This window comes from Mirounga leonina, unplaced genomic scaffold (assembly GCF_011800145.1).
Source record: "Mirounga leonina isolate KUSES-001 unplaced genomic scaffold, KU_Mleo_1.0 Mir_82, whole genome shotgun sequence".
Taxonomy (NCBI): domain Eukaryota; kingdom Metazoa; phylum Chordata; class Mammalia; order Carnivora; family Phocidae; genus Mirounga; species Mirounga leonina.
This window is the reverse complement of record NW_023270825.1, coordinates 27795869-27816598: the sequence shown is the minus strand read 5'-3', so window position 1 is coordinate 27816598 and position 20730 is coordinate 27795869. Positions and strand designations below refer to the sequence as shown.

The 20730-nt window shown below is 38.5% G+C and overlaps 1 protein-coding gene across 9 annotated transcripts in view; it reads right to left on the bottom strand.

The window, feature by feature from the left end:
* NUMB (NUMB endocytic adaptor protein) overlaps positions 1 to 20730 on the bottom strand; it is a 190810-nt gene that overhangs the window by 82989 nt on the left and 87091 nt on the right. The window lies entirely within an intron of this gene.

Below are 20730 nucleotides of genomic sequence, written 5' to 3'. Positions count from 1 at the left end.
CACTGGCCGCTTCTGGCAAGTGATATAGCAGCGGAGCACAAAATCGCAACTTTTATAAGTAGGCTCTGCTGAGGGGCATCGCTCCAGTAGCTAAGCAGGGGGTGGAATCCTCGTGGGACAGTGTGGTCTCAGGACCCTCGGGGTCACAGAAAGATTGGGGGTGCCTGAGTGCGGCAGAGCTCCCAGGTATCTGAGCGGGGAAGCCAGCTGCAGAGATGGAGCCGAGGAGAGGGCTCTCAGCTCGGGGTTGCCATAAACTGTGATCTGTGGCACAGTCGGGCCACTGCTCCTCCAGCAGGGACCCAGCAGGAGGCAGATCTGGGGAGACTCCCCTTCCTCCCCCGGGGGGAGTGGTGTGGGAGCGCACCACAGGGATCTGCTGGGTTTGGAGACTCCACACCGAGTCCGGTGCCAGAGATAGAAACGCTCAGTCACAGGCTGGGTGAGCACGGAGTGCGGCCGGAGACCGGGGAGACGGGAGTGATTGACTGCTTTTCTCTGGGGGCACACTGAGGAATGGGGGCCCGAGTTCTTGGCTCCTCCGGGGCGGAGACTGGGAGGCCACCATTTCACTCTTGTCCTCCAAAGGTGTACGGAGAGCTTGCAGGGAACAAAAGCTCCCGAGAGCAAACCCGAGCAGATTACTTAGCCTGGAATGGGCAAGGGCGGGGCAATTCTGCCTCTGGCAAAGACATTTGGGAACCACGGCAACAGGCCCCTCCCCCAGAAGATCAGCGAGAACAGCCAGCCAAGACCAAGTTTACCGATCAACGAGAACGGCAGAACTCCAGTGCTTGGGGAAAAATGCACATAGAATCCATGGCTTTTTTACCATGATTCTTTAGTCTTTCAAAGTTAATTTTTTTTAACTGTCTCTCTTTTTTTTAAATTTTTCTTTTTCCCTTTTTCAACCAACATCTTATCAATACCTTTTTTTAAAAAACATTTTTATTTTTCATTTTTAGAGTCATATTCTATCCCTTCATAGTAGTTACCCTTATTTTTGGCATATATATATATATATATAAGTTGTTCTCTCTTCAAAATTTTGAGATAGTTTCTTCTAACAGATCAAAATATACCCTAAATCTCTAGTGTATGGTTTTGTCCTACTCTCCTGCCTGATCACATTCTCTCCCTTTTTTTTTCTTTTTTTTTTAATCCTCTTCTTTCTTTTTTCAAACAACTTCTTATCAATTCCTTTTATAAAATTTTTTATAATTTTCATCTTTACAGTCATATTCCATCCCTTCATCATATCAACCCTTATTTTTGTACATACATAAGTTTTTCTTTCTTTAAAATTTTGGGAGGCACTTCCTTCTAACAGACCAAAATACACCCAAAATCTAGTGTGTGGCACTGATCTATGCACCACCATGATCATATCTGATCATATTCTGTTTTTTTTTGTTTTGTTCCATTTCTGTTTCTGTTTCTTTTTCTTTCTTCTTTCTTTCCCTTTCTTTTCCCCCAGTTTCAGGTCTTTTCTGATTTGTTTAGAGTATATTTTCTGGGGATGTTGGTACCCTGTTAGAATTTTGTTCTCTCATTCATCTATTCTCCTCTGGACAAAATGACAAGACGGAAAAAATCACCTCAACAAAAAGAACAAGAGGCAGTACCAACTGCCAGGGACCTACTCAATACGGACATTAGTACGATGTCGGATCTAGAGTTCAGAATCATCACTTTAAAGATACTAGCGGGGCTTGAAAAAAGCATGGAAGTTATTAGAGAAACCCTTTCTGGAGAAATAAAAGAACTAAAATCTAACCAAGTCGAAATCAAAAAGGCTATTAATGAGGTGCAATAAAAAATGGGGGCGCTAACTGCTAGGATAAATGAGGCAGAAGAGAGAATCAGTGATATAGAAGACCAAATGATGGAAAATAAAGAAGCTGAGAAAAAGAGAGATAAACAACTACTGGATCGTGAGAGATAAGCGATACCGTAAGACGAAACATTAGAATAATTGGGATCCCAGAAGAAGAAGAAAGAGAGAGAGGGGCAGAAGGTATATTGGAGCAAATTATAGCAGAGAACTTCCCTAATTTGGGGAAGGAAACAGGCATCAAAATCCAGGAAGCACAGAGAACCCCTCTCAAAATCAATAAAAATAGGTCAACACCCCGACACCTAATAGTAAAACTTACGAGTCTCAGAGACAAAGAGAAAATCCTGAAAGCAGCTCAGGAGAAGAGATATGTAACCTACAATGGCAGAAACATTAGATTGGCAACAGACCTATCCACAGAGACCTGGCAGGCCAGAAAAGACTGGCATGATATATTCAGAGCACTAAATGAGAAAAATATGCAGCCAAGAATACTATATCCAGCTAGGCTGTCATTGAAAATAGAAGGAGAGATAAAAAGCTTCCAGGACAAACAAAAACTAAAGGAATTTGCAAACACGAAACCAGCCCTACAAGAAATCTTGAAAGGAGTCCTCTAAGCAAACAGAGAGCCTAAAAGCAACACAGACCAGGAACAGAGACAATATACAGTAACAGTCACCTTACAGGCAATACAATGGCACTAAATTCATATCTTTCAATAGTTACCCTGAATGTAAATGGGCTAAATGCCCCAATCAAAGGACACAGGCTATCAGATTGGATTAAAAAACAAGACCCATCGATATGCTGTCTGCAAGAAACTCATTTTAGAACCAAAGACACCCCCAGATTGAAAGCGAAGGGGTGGAAAACCATTTACCATGCTAATGGACACCAAAAGAAAGCTGGGGTGGCAATCCTTATATCAGACAAATTAGACAAAGACTGTAATAAGAGATGAGGAAGGACACTTCCTCATCTACTTAAGGGTCTATCCTACTTAAAGGGTCTATCCTACAAGAAGATCTAACAATTGTAAATATCTATGCCCCTAACATGGGAGCAGCTAATTATATAAGGCAATTAATAACAGAAGCAAAGAAACACATTGACAACAATACAGTAATAGTGGGGGACTTTAACACCCCCCTCACTGAAATGGACAGATCATCTAAGCAAAAGATTAACAAGGAAATAAAGACTTTAAATGACACACTGGACCAAATGGACTTCATAGACATATTCAGAACATTCCATTCCAAAGCAATGGGATACACATTCTTCTCTAGTGCCCATGGAACATTCTCCAGAATCAATCACATCCTAGGTCATAAATCAGGTCTCAACCGGTACCAAAAGATTGGGATCATTCCCTGCACATTTTCAGACCACAATGCTTTGAAACTAGAACTCAATCACAAGAGGAAAGTTGGAAAGAACTCAAATACATGGAGGCTAAAGAGCATCCTACGAAAGAATGCATGGGTCAACCAGGAAATTAAAGAAGAATTTAAAAAATTCATGGAAACCAATGAAAATGAAAACACAACTGTTCAAAATCTAATCTGTCCTAAGAGGAAAGTATATAGCAATACAAGTCTTTCTCAAGAAACAAGAAAGGTCTCAAGTACAAAACCTAACCCTCCACCTAAAGAAGCTGGAGAAAGAACAGCAAATAAAGCCTAAACCCAGCAGGAGAAGACAAATAATAAAGATCAGAGCAGAAATCAATGAAATAGAAACCAAAAGAACAGTAGAACAGATCGACGAAACTAGGAGCTGGTTCTTTGAAAGAATTAACAAGATTGATAAACCCCTGGCCAGACTTATCAAAAAGAAAAATGACCCAAATCAACAAAATCATGAATGAAAGAGGAGAGATCACAACCAACACCAAAGAAATACAAACAATTATAAGAACATATTATGAGCAACTCTATGCCAGCACATTAGATAACCTGGAAGAAATGGATGCATTCCTAGAGATGTATCAATACCAAAACTGAACCAGGAAGAAATAGAAAACCTGAACAGACCTATAACCACTAAGGAAATTGAAGCAGTCATCAAAAATCTCCCAACAAAAGCCCAGGGCCAGATGGCTTCCCAAATTCTACCAAACATTTAAAGAAGAATTAATACCTAATTCTTCTGAAATTGTTCCAAAAAATAGAAATGGAAGGAAAACTTCCAAACTCGTTTTATGAGGCCACCATTACCTTGATCCGAAAACCAGAAAAAGACCCCATCAAAAAGGAGAATTACAGACCAATATCCTTGATGAAAATGGATGCAAAAACTCTCACCAAAATACTAGCCAATAGATCCAACAGTACATTAAAAGGATTATTCACCACGACCAAGTGGGATTTATCCCTGGGCTGCAAGGTTGGTTCAACATCTGCAAATCGATCAACGTGATACAATACATTAACAAAAGAAAGAACAAGAATCATATGAGACTCTCAATAGATGCAGAAAAAGCATTTGACAAAGTACAGCATCCTTTCATGATCAAAACTCTTCAGAGTATAGGGATAGAGGGTACATACCTCAATATCATAAAAGCCATCTATGAAAAACCTACAGCAAATATCATTCTCAATGGGGAAAAACTGAGAGCTTTCCCCCTAAGGTCAGGAACACGGCAGGGATGTCCACTCTCACCACTGCTACTCAACATAGTATTAGAAGTCCTAGCCACGGGCGCCTGGGTGGCTCAGTTGGTAAAACGACCGCCTTCGGCTCAGGTCATGATCCTGGAGTCCCAGGATCGAGTCCCACATCAGGCTCCCTGCTTGGCAGGGAGTCTGCTTCTCCCTCTGACCCTCCCCCACTCATGCTCTCTCTATCTCATTCTCTCTCTCAAATAAATAAAATCTTAAAAAAAAAAAAAAAAAAAAGAAGTCCTAGCCACAGCAATCAGACACAAAAAGAAATAAAAGCCATCCAAATCGGCAAAGAAGAAGTCAAACTCTCTCTCTTTGCAGATGATATGATACTTTATGTGGAAAACCCAAAAGACTCCACCCCAAAACTGCTAGAACTCATACAGGAATTCAGTAAAGTGGCAGGATATAAAATCAATGCACAGAAATCAGTGGCATTCCCATATACCAACAACAAGAGAGAAGAAAGAAAAATTAAGGAGTCAATCCCATTTACAATTGCACCCAAAACCATGAGATACCTAGGAATAAATCTAACCAAAGAGGCAAAGGATCTGTACTCAGAAAACTATAAAATACTCATGAAAGAAATTGAGGAAGACACAAAGAAATGGAAAAATGTTCCATGCTCATGGATTGGAAGAACAAATATTGTGAAGATGTCAATGCTACCTAGAGCAATCTACACATTCAATGCAATCCCCATCAAAATACCATCCACTTTTTTCAAAGAAATGGAACAAATAATCCTAAAATTTGTATGGAACCAGAAAAGACCCCGAATAGCCAGAGGAATGTTGAAAAAGAAAAGCAAAGCTGGCGGCATCATAACTCCGGACTTCCAGCTCTATTACAAAGCTGTCATCGTCAAGACAGTATGGTGCTGGCACAAAAACAGACACATAGATCAATGGAACAGAATAGAGAGCCCAGAAATGGACCCTCAACTCTATGGTCAACTCATCTTCAACAAAGCAAGAAAGAATGTCCAATGGAAAAAAGACAAGTCTCTTCAAGAAATGGTGTTGGGAAAATTGGACAGCCACATGCAGAAGAATGAAACTGGACCACTTCCTTACACCACACACAAAAACAGACTCCAAATGGTTGAAAGACCTCAATGTGTGACAGGAGTCCATCAAAATCCTAAAGGAGGACACAGGCAGCAACCTCTTCGACTTCAGCCGCAGCAACTTCTTCCTAGAAACATCGCCAAAGGCAAGGGAAACAAGGGCAGAAATGTACTGGGACTTCAAGATAAAAAGCTTTCGCACAGCAAAAGAAACAGTCAACAAAACCAAAAGACAACCACAGAATGGGAGAAGATATTTGCAAATGACATATCAGATAAAGGGCTAGTATCTAAAATCTATAAAGAACTTATCAAACTCAACACCCAAAAAACAAATAATCCAATCAAGAAATGGGCAGAAGACATGAACAGACATTTTTCCAAAGAAGACACCCAAATAGCCAACAGACACATGAAGAAGTGCTCAACATTGCTCGGCATCAGGGAAATCCAAATCAAAACCTCAATGAGATAGCACCTCACACCAGTCAGAATGGCTAAAATTAACAAGTCAGGAAACGACAGATGTTGGCGGGGATGCGGAGAAAGGGGAACCCTCCTACACTGTTGGTGGGAATGCAAGCTGGTGCAGCCACTCTGGAAAACAGTATGGAGGTTCCTCAAAAAGTTGAAAATAGAGCTACATATGAGATCTAGCAATTGCACTACTGGGTATTTACCCCAAAGATACAAATGTAGGGATCCGAAGGGGTACGTGCACCCTGATGTTTATAGCAGCAATGTCCACAATAGCCAAACTGTGGAAAGAGCCAAGATGTCCACTGACAGATGAATGGTTAAAGAAGATGTGGTATATATATATATATATATATATACACACACACACACACACACACACACAATGGAATATTATGCAGCCATCAAAAGGAATGAGATCTTGCCATCTGCAACGATGTGGATAGAACTGGAGGGTGTTATGCTGAGCGAAATAAGTCAATCAGAGAAAGATATGTATCATATGACCTCACTGATATGAGGAATTCTTAATCAGGAAACAAACTGAGGGTTGCTGGAGTGGGGGGTGGGGTGGGAGGGATGGGGTGGCTGGGTGATAAGACACTGGGGAGGGTATGTGCTATGGTGAGCGCTGTGAATTGTGCAAGACTGTTGAATCACAGATCTTTACCTCTGAAACAAATAATGCAATACATGTTAAGGAAAAAAAAAAAAGAAGAAGAAGATAGCAGGAGGGGAAGAATGAGGGGGGGAAATCGGAGGGGTAGACAAACCATGAGAGACGATGGACTCTGAAAAACAAACTGAGGGTTCTAGAGGGGAGAGGGGTGGAGGATGGGTTAGCATGGTCATGGGTATTAAGGAGGGCACGTACTGCATGGAGCACTGGGTGTTATACACAAACAATGAATCATGGAACACTACATCAAAAACTAATGATGTAATGTATGGTGATTAACATAACAATAAACAATTAAAAAAAAAAAAGACTGCTTTGGCTATTCAGGGTCTTCTGTGGCTCCATACAAATTTTAGGATTATTTGTTCTAGTTCTGTCAAAAATGCTGTTGGTATTTTGATAGGGATTGCATCAAATCTGTAGGTTGCTTTGGGTAGTGTGGCCATTTTAACAATATTTGTTCTTGTAACCTGTGAGCATGGAATACCTTTCTGTTGCATTGTGTCATCTTCAATTTCTTTCATCAGTGTATTTAAACTTTTCAGAGTACTGGTCTTTCATGTCCTCAGTTAAGTTTATTCCTAGGTATTTTATTATTTTTAATGTAATTCTAAATGGGACTGTTTTCTTAATTTCTCTTTCTGCTGCTTCATTATTAGTGTATAGAAATGCAAAGGACTTCTGCATATTGATTTTGTATCCCATGACTCTACTGAATTCATTTATCAGTTCCAGTAGTTTTTTGGTGGAATCTTTAGTTTTCTTTATGTAGAATCATGTCATCTGCAAAGAGTGAAAGTTTTACTTCTTCCTTACCAATTTGGATGCCTTTTATTTCTTCTTCTTGTCTCATTGTTGTGGCTAGGACTTCCAATACTGTGTTGAATAAAAGTGGTGAGAGTGGACATCCTTGTCTTGTTCCTGATCTTAAGGGAAAAACTCAGTTTTCCACCATTGAGCATGATGCTGGCTCTGGGTTTTTCCATATATGGCCTCTTATATGCTGAGGTATGTTCCCTCTAAACCTGCTTTGTTGAGAGTTTTTATCATGAATGGATGTTGTGCTTTGTCAAGTGCTTTTTCTGCATCTATTGAAATGATGATTTTTTTAATCCTTTCTCTTGTTGATGTATCATGTTGATTGATTTGCGAATACTGAAGGACCCCTGCATCCCAGGAATAAATCCAACTTGATCGTGGTGAATGATTTTTTCATGTATTGTTGTATTCAGTTGGATTTGCTAATATTTTGTTGAGGATTATTGCGTCTATGTTCATGAGAGATATTGGCCTATAGTTCTTTTTGCAGTGTCTTTATCTGGTTTTGGTATCAGAGTAATGCTGGCTTCACAGAATGAATTTGGAAGCTTTCCTTCCTCTTCTGTGTTGTGGAATAGTTTGAGAAGAATAGGTATTAACTCCTCTTTAACTGTTTGGTAGAATTCACCCGTGAAGTTGTCTGGTCCTGGACTTTTTTTTCTTGGGAGTATTTTATTACTGATTCAATTTCATTGCTGGCAATTGGTCTGTTCAAACTTTCTATTTCTTCCTGATTCAGTATTGGGAGGTTATATGTATCAGGAATTTATCCATCTCTTTTAGGTATTCCAATTTGTTTGCATATAATTTTTTATAATATTCTCTCATAGTCCTTTGTATTTCTGTGTTATTGTTATTTCTCCTTTTTCATTTCTGATTTTGTTTAAGTACCCCCCCCCTTTTTTTCTGATGAGTCTGGCTGAAGGTTTATCAATTTTGTTGATCTTTTTGAAGAATCAGCTCCTGGTTTCATTGATCTGTTCTGTTGTTGTTTTTTTTAGTTTCTATTTCATTCATTTCTGCTTTAATCTTTATTATTTCCTTCCTTCTACTGGCTTTGAGTTTCATTTGTTCTTTTTCTAGCTCTTTAAGATATAAGGTTAGGTTGTTTGAGATTTTTCTTGCTTCTTGAGGTAGGTCTATATTGCTATAAACTTCCCTCTTAAAACAGCTTTTGCTGCATCGCAAAGATTTTGGACCATCGTGTTTTTGTTTTCATTTGTCTCCATGTCTTTTTTTATTTCCTCCTTGACTTCTTGGTTGACCCATTCAGTGTTTAGTAGCATGTTATTTAACCTCCATGTATCTGTATTTTTTTCCAGATTTTTTTTTTTTTTGGTTGATTTCTAGTTCCATAGCACTGTGGTCAGAAAAGACACATGGTATGACTTCAGCTTTTTTAATTTGTTGAGACTTGTTTTGTGGCCTAATATGTGATATATTCTGGAGAATGTTCCATGTGCACTTCAAAAGAATATGTTTTCTGTTCTTTTAGGATAGAATGTTCTGAATATACCTGTCAATTCCATCTGGTCCAATGTGTCATTCAAAGCCACTGTTTTCTTATTGATTTTCTGTTTGGATGATCTATCCATTGATGTAAGTTGAGTGTTAAAGTCCCCTACTATTATTGTATTACTACTGATTACTTCCTTTATATTTGTTATTAGGTGCTTTATGTATTTGAGTGCTCTCATAAATACTTAAAATTGTTATATCTTCTTGTTGGATTATTCCCCTTATGATTATGTAGTGTTCTTCTCTGTCTCTTGCTATATTCTTTAAGATTTTTTTTTTTATTATTTGAGGAGAGAGAGAGAGAGAGAGAGAGAGAGAATGAGCAGTGGGGAGGGGCAGAGGGAGAGAAAGAGAGAGAAGTAGGCTCCCCACTGAGCAGTGAGCCTGATGCGAGGCTCAATCCCAGGACCTGGAGATCATGACCTGAGCCGAAGGCAGATGCTTTACCAACTGAGCCACCCATGCGCCCCTCTTGTTATATTCTTTGTTTTAAAGTCTATTTTGTCCAACATAAGTATTGCTACCTTGGCTTTCTTTTCACTTCCATTTTCATGATAAATGCTTTCCTATCCCTTCCCTTTTGATTTGCATGTGTCTTCAGGTCTGAAATGAGTCTCCTATAGGCAGCATATAAATGGGTCTTGTTTTTTAATGCATTGTCACCCTATGTCTTTTGAGTGTTTAGTCTATTTACATTTAAAGTAATTATTGATAGGTATGTATTTATTGCCATTTTGTTACTTATTTTATGGCTGCTTTTGTAGTTCTTCTCTGTTCCTTTCTTCTCTTGCTCTCTTATGATTTGCTGGCTTTCTTTAGCCATATACTTGGATTCCTTTCTCTTTATTTTTTGTATATTTACTAGTGGTTTTTGATTTGTTACCATTAGGTTTGTATATAACCTCTTAGGCACATAGCAGTCTATATTAAGTTGATGGTCACTTAAGTTTAAACCCATTCTTTACTACCCACCCCCCACCATGTTTTAGGTATATGGTGAATCCCTTGACTGATTTTTATAGATATACTTAATTTCACTGCTTTGGTGCTTCCTACTTTCTTACTCCTGCTTATGGTCTTTCCTTTCCACTCAAAGACTCCCATTTAATATTTCTTGAGAGCTTGTTTGGAGGTTCTAGTGGGGAGGGTGCAACTACTTGTATAACCTTGGGTTGTCCTCTTCGACTGAGCACGCAGCTTCGGGAGGGACGCACATGGAGCGGTGAGGGAGGAAGAGGACACCCGCCTAGCCAACCAGATCAGCCAAATCAACCCTGATGATCAGTGGGTTGACAGATGTCGCAGCCAGATCGCCCTCACATCCCCATTTAATATTTCTTGTATGGCTGGTTTAGTGATCATGGATTCCTTTAACTTTTGTTTGGGAAACTCTCTCTCTTTCTGTTCTGAATGACAGCCTTGCTAGAAAGAGTATTCTTGGCTGGGTTTTTTTTTCCTCTCTCTCTCTCTTTTTAATTTAAATTCAATTAGCAATATATAGTAAATCATTAGTTTCAGGTGTAGACTTCAATAATTCATCAATTGCATATAACACCCAGTGTTCATCACATCATGTGCCCTCCTTAATGCCCATCACCCAATTACCCCATTCCCCCACCCACCTCCACTCCAGCAACCCTGAGTTTGTTTCCTATAGTTAAGAGTCTTTCATGGTTTGTCTCCCTCCCTGATGACTTCCCATTCAGTTTTCCCTCCTTTCTCCTATGATCCTCTGCAATGTTTCTTATATTCCACATATAAGTGAAAACATATAATTGTCTTTCTCTGATTGATTTGTTTTGCTCAGCGTAATACCCTCCAGCAGTTCCATCCACGTCAATGTAAACGGTATTCTTGTATATATGTACATACACCACATCTTCTTTTTCCATTCATCTGTCGATGGACATCTGGACTCTTTCCATTGCTGGCTATTGTGGACATTGCTGTTATAAACATTGGGGTGCATGTGCCCCTTTGGATCATTACATTTGTATCTTTGGGGTAAATACCTAGTAGTGCAATTGCTAGGTCAGAGGGTAGCTCTATTTTTAACTGCTTGAGGAACCTTCATACTGTTTTCCAAGTAGCTGAATCAGTTTGCATTCCCACAAACAGCATAAGAGGGTTCACCTTGCTCCACATCCTCACCAACATTTGTTGTTTCCTGACTTGTTAGTTTTAGCCATTCTGACTGATGTGAGGTGGTGTCTCATTACGGTTTGATTTGTATTTCCCTGATGCCAAGTGATGCTGAGCATTTCTTCATGTGTCTGTTGGCCATTTGTATATGTCTCCTTTGGAGAAATGTCTGTTCATGTCTTCTTCCCATTTCTTGACCGGATTATTTGTTTTTTGGGTGTTGAGTTTGGTAAGTTCTTTATACATCTTGGATAACTAGCCCCTTTTTTTTCTTTAAGATTTTTTATTTATTTGAGAGAGACCGAGACAGAGAGAGCATGAGTCGGGAGGAGAGGGAGAAGCAGGCCCTCCATGAGCAGGGAGCCTGACGCAGGGCTCAATCCCAGGACCCTGGCATCACGACCTCAGGCAAAGGCAGATGCTCAACCAACAGAGCCACATGAGCGCCCCGGATACCAGCCCTTTATCTGATGTCATTTGCAAATATCTTCTCCCATTCAGTAGGTTGGCTTTAGTTTTGTTGATTTGTTTCCTTTGCTGTGCAGAAGCTTTTTATCTTGATGAAGTCCCCATAGTTCATTTTTGCTTTTGTTTCCTTTACCTTTGGAGACGTGTGTAGTAAGAAGTTGCTGCAGCTGAGGTTGAAGAGGTTGCTGTCTATGTTCTCTAGGATTTTGACGGATTCTTGTCTCACATTTAGGTCTTTCAACCATTTTGAGTTTATCTTTGTGTATGGTGTAAGAAAATGGTCCAGTTTCATTCTTCTACATGTGGCTGTCCAATTTTCCCAGCCCGATTTGTTGAAGAGACTGTCCTTTTCCCACTGGGTATTCTTTCCTGCTTTGTCGAAGATTAGTTGACCATAGAGTTCAGGGTTCATTTCTAAGTTCTCTATTCTGTTCCACTGGCTGTTTTTTTTTTCCTTTTAGCACTTTGAATGTATCATGCCACTCTCTTCTGGTCTGAAAAGTTTCTGATGAAAAATCAGCTTACAGCCTTACAGGGTTTCCCTTGTACGTGGCTGTTTTCTCATCCTACTTTTAAAATTCTCTCCTTATCACTACTTTTTGCCATTTTAATTACGATATGTCTCGATGTGGACCTCCTTGTGTTGATTTTGTTGGGGGCTCTCTGTACCTCCTGGATCTGGATTTCTGTTTCCTTTCCCAGATTTGGGGAGCCATCAGCTATTATTTCTTCAAATAAGTTTCCTGTCCCCCTTTCTCTCTCTTTTCCTTCTGGGATCCCTATAATGCAAATGTTAAGTAATGTTCTAATTCTTAAACTGAGTAGTAGATGCATAAGTTTTCATTTCATTATGCTCTATACCCTACACTATATTCTTTTGGATATATCAACTATTTTATAATTTTAATTAGGTGGAAAGTAAGTCATGCAAAATCCCTTCTGAAACTGAGGATAGAGGTGGCAAGTGTAGAAATATAAATACACACACACACATAATTAAGAGACATCTAACAAAGAGTAAGAAAATAAATCACTGGGATGCCTGAGTGGTAAAGTTGGTTAAGCGACAGACTCTTGGTTTCAGCTCAAGATCATGATCTCAGGGTTGTGAAATCGAGCCCCATATTGGGGCTCCATTCAGCATGGAGTCTGCTTCAGATTCTCTCTCCCTTTGCCATTCCCCCTTGTGCTCTCTCTCTCTCAAATAAATAAATCTTAAAAAAAAAAAAAGAAAAATCACATGTAGTTATAAAAGTTAAGTCTCACTTTTATTAAAAAGAATAAAGTCATTGATATTTAGTCTGTCCAGCCAAATCTGGAATGCCCCAGAGGCTTCTGAATGGCCTTTAGAGTTAGAACTCTTAGAGAAATGGGAACGTTTTCTTTCTAGAGTTTTTTCCCTCCTAATTATATTTGCTGCTTTTCTCTGTTCTATAGTCACAAGTACACCTCTAACTTTAGGCCCCTCTCATATATAAATTATAAGGAAGAGTGGACAAGACAGGAGTATGCTTTAGAAAGTTTACTATGAAGAAAAAAACAACCCAAAACTACAGCACGAATTTGATATAAGAGATATAAAAAACACATAGGAAATTTGACCCTGACATTTAAGATTGTTTCCTTATAAGAAAAACAAACAAAAGAACAAAGTTAGCCAAAATGGTAAAAATTACTCTAATTTTTACAACACTATTAATTAGCTCCAAATGTAACAATATATAAACTAAAATATAAAACTATGGGTACCATTTTGAACACCTGAAAAAAATTAGTAAACTCATATATTTCCTTAGATTAGCTAAACTTCTTTTTTCAGGAGACTAATATCACAGAGTTATTCCAAACATAGCACTAAAAGCAGAAATCACATAAATTCAAAATTATCTTGGGAATACCTCATATCATCCATAAAGTATAACACTATCTTGCAATAAATCCAACACAACTAGGGATTTTTTTCTGGTATGGAACAGTTTGCTATTTTCAACTGAACACAGTTGAAGTCACTGGCTTATGCTTAGGAGCTATGCCATGAGAAAAGCATCTACCTAGCACTAGAACCACATGGCATGCTCATACTATGGGAAGCACAAAAATGCTGTAGAGAAGAAACTCACTGAGTAGTATAGCAAAGAGAACCTAAATTTAAATTTAATTTAATTGCTTTTAACTATTTTACCATTCTCTGAACAAAGATGGTTGAATGTGAATATATATAATTCTGTATTATTCCTCACATTTGTATTCCAGAATTCTACAGGGAAAGTTATGAGAAAAAAAATAGACTGTCCATTGCCAAAAACATTTTTTTGGTTCACTCACTAAAATTTAAGCTAAAAATACCATATCAAACCACCATTACCTTAAAGTAGAATATTGTACCACATGCATAAAGTATTTCATTTTTAAATTTTCTTTCTTTGATTTCTATTTATGATGTGTAACATGCATTCAAGTTATGACACCTAGAATGAAGAAAAATCCTTTTTAAAAATTTTTTTAAAGATTTTATTTATTTGAGAGAGAGAGAGCACGAGCTAGTGAGTGAGAGAGAGAGAGCATGAGCAGGGGGGAGGGGGAGGGGGAGAGGGAGAAGCAGACTCCCCACTGAGCAGGGAGCCCAGGATCATGACCTGAGCCCAAGGCAGATGCTTAACCAACACAACCACCCAGGCACCCCCAAAATCCTTTTATTTCATCAAGTAAGTAAAAAAAAAAATATGTAAGGAATCCTAGACTCCATGGCCAAAGGATTCAGTGTAGGTCATCTAGTCAATCTCCTATTCGATCAATGAATCCTAAGAATTCTGGATTACATTAAATATTGGTCTAACTGGCATAATTTGCCTACCAGGAAACAATTTATAGCCTATTAAGTTGTATCACTGGCTCAGTGTTCCACTTAAGAGCTGAACCAAATGAACAGCAAGAAAGTACAGCTTCATCACCAACAGTAAAATAAAAATGCCCAATACTAAACTTACAGGATTAATAAAATTCATTTTAAAAGTTCAGTTTTGTGATAAAAAATAATTTACAAATTAAATTCATGTAAAGGTAGAAAGAACAAAGGGATGGTTTTGTTTTTTAAACCTACTTCTGAAAAGAAACATTCATTTAGTTCCTATATATACATAGGTATTGGTGAATTTGAAATTTGTTGATATTCCAGTTCAACTTTTTTTAGTAGGCTATTTATGTTCGGGTATCCTGAATATACAATACTGCCTTATTTCAGAAAACTCTGCCATCTATGGCATTTTCAAAGAAAAAATTTTAAAAGCAGATTATTCTAATTTTTCAATAGCTAAAACTAAAAATTGTTTTGCTTAATCAGCTGTCACACTAGAGGTTTAAAAACAACAAATTAATCTTGGCTGTCCTAAAGACTGGTATTTGAGAAGGGAACACTGTCACAGTTTGAATATTGAAACTCTCCAGCCACATACTTCCAGCCCTAATTGCCATTTAGACCATGTGTTCTTGAGCAGGGCATCATGAATCGTACATGCTCTTTAGATTTAGCAATGCCCTAAGATTATGTACAAATCTGAATGTGCATGTGTCTGTGCACTTTCCAGGGCCAGATTGTTCCACTTTCATCAGAATCTCAAAGGATAATGTAACTACCCAAAACTTAAGAACCGTGGATTAAAACAGTACTTCGTGATCCTTATCTACCATTTGACTTCAATTTTCAGTTTCTGCCTTCATTCTGATCTTCCCACTCATGTTGTCCACAAAATTCTTTCTTTGGTTTTGATATGTGGCTTCTTTATTCACTCTTGAAAGACAGTAAGGAAAAACTAGAGCTTCATAAAATGAGGAAAGAACCTGTCTACTTGAACGGCAGTCAAAGGTGGCTTCAAAATTGAATCTGTAATATTTAAGAAACATTTTCTTAAAAGCTGTCTCTTCCAAGAACTTTGTCTTTCAGTTAGTTACACAACCAATTTTATCTTTTAGTTGATCTCTTGCTTTTCAATTGCGAAAACAATTGGTGAACTGAATTTTCGATTCAGCTATAATCACCTTTACCTTTTAAGGCATGTTAAGAACTTAACATAAAAATATATATGACAAAAAAATAATAATAATAACATCACCTCTAACCCCACAATACAAATACACATAACTGACTTCATTAAGATGGTGTTCCTTCAAGAATTAAACCTTAATTTACTTATAAAACAGAACGGTTTTCCTCTGATATAGCAAGGACCGATTTAGCAAGGAACATCCTGATTAAAAAGGGCAGAATTGCTGAGAATGCTATCCTACTTTTACACTGACTTCCCTCCTCTAAGCATCTGTTAAGTGTGGGATGAGAAAAAGGTGCTGGAATCTGGAGAGGCAGACTAGAATAAAAATATATTTGGTTCCAAGAATTTAAAAGAGAGAGACAGAAATGTCACTGGAAAAATTACAGAAATAAGAAGGTTAAAAACAGCTCTGTTCCCCTTTAACTGACAAATAACTTCACATATTATCTACACACATCATCTCTTCAATTCTTTAACCCTCTGGGATCTCTTTTCTTTCCCTCACAATCCTCTCCCCTTATCCAAGACATTAACATAAGACTTGTAAAATATTATCTTAAATCGGTCCACTGCTCTTTATCTCCACCATCAGAACCAAGGTCCAAAACAACTTTGCCTCTTACCTGACTAGTATATGCCTCCTTCTGATCAACTGCGTACAAAGTAGCCAATGTCATCTTTAAAAATGTAAAATGGATCATAGCACTGCATAATAGTTCCAAGGCTTTCTAATGCATCTTCAAATTCAATCCAAACTCTCAGCATTTGAGAAATCAGTATGGCAGAATAATTCACATTGCTGGGCGCCTGGGTGGCTCAGTTGGTTAAGCGACTGCCTTCGGCTCAGGTCATGATCCTGGAGTCCCTGGATCGAGTCCCGCATCGAGTCCCGCATTGGGCTCCCTGCTCGGCAGGGAGTCTGCTTCTCCCTCTGACCCTCCCCCCTCTCATGTGCTCTCTCTCTCTCTCAAATAAATAAATAAATAAATAAATAAATAAATAAATAAATAAATAAAATCTTAAAAAAAAAAAAAAGAAGAAGAATTCACATTGCCTAAGAAAAAGTGCTTGGAACACCACAAATGCTGAGTAAATGTTAGCATATTAAGGTACAGCTTAATATACCTGCCTGCCTCTCTTACCTTGAGGTGACACTCTCCACCAACTATGAGCCTTTCAGTTAACTGAAAGCTCTTTCCCACTTTGGGCCTGCTATTTCCCTCTGTCTGAAATGCTTTTCTCAGTCCCTTCAACAACTTCTTTCACTCATTAATCAAGTCCTCAACCTAAATGTCTTCTCGCTGATGAAGCCCTTCTTTCTTCCTCTTTCTAAATGCCATTCTCTGTTATTCTGTATTGTACTACTCTTTTTATTTCCTTCCCAGTGTTTATATTTTGTAATTTTTTTTTTTTGTTTCATTGGTTAAACTCTTGAACATCACCAAATGACTAAGCATTGATCCAATGAATTCTCTAACTTGCTTAATGTAGGAATCATTGGATTCTGTTCTTTCTATCCAAAATGTAGGTATTTATCTCCTCTTACCAACAAGCTAAGAAAACTGGTCACTAATATAAATATGTCACAGCCCATGCTATGATTCATTATATGTACACACTTCTCTTAATTGTTAATTAAACACTGTGTCCAACAATATATTATGCTAGGTGGTGGAACAACAGGTACCGGGATGAGAAACTAAAGATTATTTCCCCCTTAAGGTCTTTAAGATTTTTTACTTATTGATTTGAAAGAGAGCAGAGTGAGTGAGAACACGAGTTGGGTGGCGGAGAGGCAGAGGGAGAGGAAGAAGCTGGCTCCCCGCTGAGCAAGGAGCCCGATGTGGGGCTCAATCCCAAGACCCTGGGGATCATGACCTGAGCCAAAGGCAGACACTTAACAGGCTGAGCCACCCAGGCACTCCCATCCTTAAGGTCTTGAATGATATAAACATAGGATAGGAAAGACAAAGAAGAGGAGCATTTCAAGCAGGGGATGGGGTGGAATGAAGTGTCATGATATATACGTAAAAATGTGTATTTCACCAAAACTAAGATACCAGAGATTGCAGGATATGTTGCACTAAGGAAAAAATGCTGCCAAAATTAATTAATTGTTCCTTAGTTGTGAAATATCACCAGTAATAAGATGCATACCAATATGAGAGATGGATCCCAGTTCAGAGATATTAAAGTGTAAGGAAAAGAGGAAGAGGAGAAGGAAAGAAGGGGGAGGAGAAGAAAAATGACCATTCAGTTATTAATGTAAAACCAGTCTTCCAAAAATCTCAAAAAATCTCAGTGATATGGAATATTGGTTATTCACTAAAGTCTGTGATCAGGAAGGGGAGGAAAAGCCCCCAGAAAGAATGTTCACAGAGCAACATGCTTTCTTACTGTTTTCATTTGCCTTGCATATTTTTGCCTTTCCCTTTATTTTTAGCTTTTCTAAATCATTCTGTACATCTCTTATAATACAGCACAGAGTTGAATCTTGCTTTGTGATCCAAATTGAAAATCCTGCGTTTTTTGAAAGGTATGTTAAATATAATAAAAAGATAAATCTTTTAAAATCTACGTATTTCAAAACTTGCTGACTGACTTGTGGATAATAGGCTGTGATTTAAAAAAGCAAGTATAACTAAAAATTATAATAGCAAATTAAAAACCTTATATATAGTTAAAAATAATTAGGGGTGCCTGGGTGGCTCAGTCAGTTAAGTGTCTAACTCTTGATTTCAGCTCAGGTCACGATCTAGGGATCGTGGGATCAAGCCCTGCATCAAGACTCTGCACTTAGCATGGAGCCTGCTTGGGATTCTCTCTCTCTCTCCCTCTCTCCCCAACCCTGCCTTGCCCCTCCCCCTCTAAAAAAAATAGTAATAACATTGAAAATATTCCGTTTCAAACCTTATGAACTACTTATAAATGTATAGCTTTAAATGCTTATATTAGAGGGGCACCTGGGTGGCTCAGTCAATTGAGCATCTGGCTCTTGGTTTCAACTCAGGTCATGATCTCAGGTTGTGGGATCGAGCCCTACATCAGGCTCCAAGCTCGGTGCAGAGTCTCCTTGTCCCTCTCCCTCTACTCCTCCCCGCCCCCCAGGCTTGCGCTCTCTCTCAAATAAATAAATAAAATCTTTTTTAAGAAAATGCTTATGTTAGAAAAAAGCCTAATAAGTGGTGAATTAAGCATCTATCTGAAGGAATCAGAAAAAGAAAAAAGAAAACCCAAAGAAATTTGAATAAAATTCCACTTCCAGTAACACACTAGGCTAGATTATTCACCCAATTCTCTCACTGAAAACAGCTAAAAGTGATGGGTAAAATTTTATTGCAAAAAATATTAAAAGCACTGAAGAGCTGACAAGATCATAAAGGAATAACCAGACCAAAATCTATGAGAAAGCAGAAACTCAAAGAGATAAGTGGCATAATGAAATTGTTTTTATCTTGTATACATCTGCCTAACTCACAAATTAAGCTTTAATTTTGATAATCTCTTGGGAGAGAAGAGAAATCAAAGAATAAGACCCACCCCAAACGGAAAATCTAACAAGAGATCCTTTCTCCATAAAGCGGGGCCCCCCCCATCCAAAAGTTTCATGCTCAGGAAAAGACTGAAAAGGAAAAGTAAACCCAGGCCACCCCTTCATCACCAAAGGACAAGGAAATTTGTCTTCCGGATGCAGAAGAGAACAAGGATTCCTAAGAGGTTGTAAAGAAAAGCAGGCCCAGACAAGTATTTGCAATCCAAAGTCACCCCAATAGGGTGGTCCAAAACCTCAAAGGATAAATTTAGTCACCAAATTGCAGTACCTTGCAATATCTGGGGGGAAAAAAACTAAAGGTATATCCTCTTGAAGTAATGTGTTTCCTTCCTGGGCCTCAAAGAAGAACCACAAATATTTTTTCCAGGGAAAATAAGCAAATCACAGTAAAAACCTCACACAGTATAAATAAAAAGAAATCTATACCTAGACACAGCATATGAAACTTCAGAAAACCAAAAAATAAAGAGTTCAAAAGCAGCAAGATGTAAAAACAAAACAAAACACAACACATTCACTTAAATGAATAAGTATTAGGCAGCTGATTTAGCAATAGCAACAATGGAAAGAATTATCTCTTTCAATGATTACAAAAACACTGCCAGCCCATAATTTTATACCTAATGAAATATCTATCCAAAAAAAGTGACATAGATTTCAGACAAAATAGCTGAGAGTTTACTACAGAAAATCCCATTAAAGAGAATTCTAAAGAAAAAAAATCTCCAAAAAGAAAGAAGTGATCCAGATGGAAAAATCTGAATTCCCTGGAAGAATCAAGAGCACACAAAGTTGGAACTGACATCAAATTCAGAGGTTCACTATCACCATTTTCTGCCATGTAGACTGAATAGTAGAAAAGCCAGTGGACAACAAGAGGAAAGGAAGACTCAAAGGAAAAAGAAAGAAGGTCCTGGTAGCACTGTAAGCCCCTGGGTCCAGCTGTTCCCACAGCCTACTGAAATCCTGTCCTTGGAAAATATGAGATACCCTAATGTTAGATTCTGCTTTTCACTTAAAAAGTGTGTAAAGGAGGGGCGCCTGGCTCAGTCCGTTAAGTGTCTGCCTTCAGCTCAGGCCATGATCCCAGGGTCCTGGGATCAAGCCCCACACTGGGCTCCCTGCTCCGCAGGAGGCCTGCTTCTCCCTCTCCCTCTGCCGCTCCTTGTGTTCCCTCTCTCGCTGTGTGTCTCTCTCTGTCAAATAAATAAAATCTTTTTTCTTTTTTTTTAAGATTTTATTTATTTATTTGAGAGAGAGAATGAGATAGAGAATGAGAGCACAAGGGGGGGAGCGGGAGAGGGAGAAGCAGACTCCCCGCTGAGCAGGGGAGCCCGATGCGGGACTCGATCCCAGGACTCCAGGATCATGACCTGAGCCGAAGGCAGTCGCTTAACCAACTGAGCCACCCAGGCGCCCAAATAAAAAAAATCTTAAAAAAAAAAAA